Raw genomic sequence first — 3111 nt, forward strand, 5'->3', positions numbered from 1 at the left:
AACAATAACCTAAGTGGGCTGCTCTGTCCCACACTTGAGTTCTACACACACATATGCACATGCCATGCACACAGAGGTAGACATTAGGAAATGCCCAGGTGTGGAAGTGAAGAAGAAAAGCAGCTTCCTCAACCCTTGTGAGTCTCTGCATATGAAGAAGCCCCCAGCTGCTCTCTTCTCATCATTCTGCACACACTGCACATAGCCCTCCTGAGACCCTGGGGCTGGGATGTTGGGAGGTTGATAACACTCCTGCTACCACCACTCTTTCCTATCTTATCCTCTAACCCCCCAACACTTCATTTTCTAAAATCTTGATAACCCATGTGCACATGAGTACTGGGCCATGGAAATTTCCCCTCCTTCTGTGCCCTGTATGGTGTTAGGATACTCTGCAGTAGGAACTGAGGATGCCTGAATTTGAACAAAACAATATATACCTACGTAAACTCTTGTTTTTTAGGCTCCACTTCTGACACATACATGGCTTGGAAAATATTGTATCTCATGAAATGCCAGGAGAGTCTGGATTAAAACCATTTTTTTTCAACTCAGCTCAGTGGTTTCCTCTTAATTGATGTGCCTCCTACCTCCCCCTAGCCTATGTCAATCCCTTCAATCTAACCCCAAAAAAGAAGGTAGTGAAAGGAATAGAAACCAAAACAATCATCCGATGTGACAGAGATCGACAATCAAAGTCTAAAGCAGAGTGAGAATGGAGAGTAAACAAGAGGAAAGAGGTACAGTGGCTGCATCTACCATTACCCCTCCTGCTCAGAGGGACTGGAGAGACAGCTTCAAACATGAAGTGCAGGTCCTGAAGAAAGGAGATGGTGTCTGAGCCTGAAGGAGGAACTGATGTCAACAAAGGAGCACCACCTCTCTTTATAGAATGGAGCCCCCATCTCAGGGCAGCAGCTTCACAGACCATAGACGCTTTCATCACTGTAGACTATATAGAGAAAGACGCCTTCTTCATGGTATTCCTGCTACAGCTGACCAATCGTGGCACTGGTGGGGGAATGACACTGTTGACAAAGAAAAAAAGGCATCTTCAGTACGGAGATGAATTCGCTTCCAGATCAAGGACTAGAATTGACCAACTCATCAGGTATCTTTTTGTCCAGGTCCCCTATCCAAGCTTTGGGAGCTTTTTCCACTATCACCAGCACCCGGTCTGGGTATTTTTTTTTTTTTTTTGGATTTTCTTGCCCTCAGAGCAGTGCTTCTTGAACGGAAGCTCCCCTTTGTATATGAACTTCATTCTCCCGAGAACCGGGCTGGACCGAGCTGGGTCAAGCACCATTTCTTATCAGATTAAGTAATCCCAAGCAAATCTTGCAGTTGAAATAAACGGGCTTCTTTCCTGTTTTGTTTTTTGTTTCGTTGTGTTGTGTTGTGCTGTCATTTTTGCTGAAGATGATATGAATACAAATGAGTACTGAAAAAGTTGGTGTGCAATCTTCAACTGTGAGTTTTCATCAGGCCAACACAGACTCAAGTCTGTACTGACCTCCTGCTTCAGTCACTGGCTAGGGCAGTCTTTCTACTACCTGTGCTGTTTAAAGATGTACAAGGAATTGAAATAGAAACCCTACTGCCCTGGTTGGCCCTTCCTTCAATCTCTGTTCCGTTGCTGTGGTCAAGAGGTACTTGCTGCCTGTCCGGCCACCATCTGAGATCAGCGGCCATGGCCCGGTGCTACTCCATGTCTGTGGGCCTCAAAAAAAGGCTATATATAAAGTGACCCATCTCACCAAGCACACCAAGTTTGTGCGGGACATGATCCAGGAGGTGTGTGGCTTCGCGCCCTAAGAGCGTTGCTCAAAGTATCCACGGACAAGCGTGCACTCAAGTTCATCAAGAAGAGGGTGGGCATTCACATCCGCATCAAGAGGAAGCAGGAGGCGCTGAGCAAAGCGCTCGCAGCCATGAGGAAGGGGCGGCCAAGAAGGATTAATGAACCCTCCATCAATAAAAGATGGTTCTTACAAAAAAAAAAAAAAAAAAAAAGAGGTGCTTGCTAACAGGAACCTAGTGTGGTGGTTCCTGAGGAAGTCCGGACTGCAACTGACCAATGCAGATGTGGACGCTCGGAACCAACCATCAGACTGAGTTCAGAGAATCTGGTACGGGAGCTGGCTGAAGGACTGGAGGAGATGAGAGGGATTGCAATCCCATTGGAAGAACAATTTAGGCTGTCCTGACCACTGGGTTCTCTCAGAGTCTAGAGAGGAGTCTACCAAGGAGTGTACCTGGAGGGATCCATGGCTCCAGATACATATGTAGCAATGGATTGCCTTGCCTGACAGCAATGGGAGGGGAGGCCCTTGGTCCTGGGGAGGCTTGATACCCCACCTTAGGGGGATGCTGGAGAGGTAGGAAGGAGAGTGTGGGAGGGTAGGGGAGCATCCTTATACAGACAAAGGGGAGAAGGACAGATGAGGAATGGGGAGGGGGTGGCTGGTAGAGGGGTAACCAAGAAGTGGGATATCATGGGATGGGAGGTTGGTGGAGGGGGTAGCTAGGAAGTAAGATATCATTTGAGATGTAAATGAATATAATGATTATTTTCTTAAAAATTCCTATTGCCACCTCAGAAATCACAGAGTTGATCATCCTAGCACAAAGTGCCTGCAAGTCTCACGGATATTTTTCAGACCCAGGCAATGTCTGAAAATGGTGCAGACCAAAACAATCATGACTTCGTGAAACAGACCTGTACTTGAAACTTTGCAGCATTGGGGAATGTATGCTATTTTCCTCTGCCTGGTTGTCTCACAGTATTGGGCTTGGCAATGAGCTCCAAAGCATCTTCCTGTGACATTTTCATGCTCTGCTCTTTGTTGAGTCTTGTTCCTCAGTCGGTGGAGCTTATGAGATGCATGAGGGATACAACACACTGGGCTTCTAGTTAAAGAGTACCAGAAGACCAGTGCATGGGTCCTGGCCTAAGGGCTGGGTCTGAGGTATTATGATGTCTGCACTGTGCTCATTGGGGTAGGAATGGGACTACTGTGAACACAGACTTACACCTGCAGTCTACAGTTTGGAAGAAGAAGGCATTCTGAGAACCAACTTTATTCCTGCTTTATTCAGTATGCAATTTCT

At 46.7% G+C, this 3111-nt stretch overlaps 1 pseudogene; it reads right to left on the reverse strand.

Annotated features, from left to right (window-relative positions):
• Positions 1–920: 920 nt before the first annotated feature.
• LOC116894326 lies at positions 921–1264 on the reverse strand (annotated as a pseudogene).
• Between the last annotated feature and the right edge of the window lie 1847 nt (positions 1265–3111).

The sequence above is a fragment of the Rattus rattus genome, chromosome 2 (genome assembly GCF_011064425.1).
Source record: "Rattus rattus isolate New Zealand chromosome 2, Rrattus_CSIRO_v1, whole genome shotgun sequence".
Classification (NCBI taxonomy): Eukaryota; Metazoa; Chordata; class Mammalia; order Rodentia; family Muridae; genus Rattus; species Rattus rattus.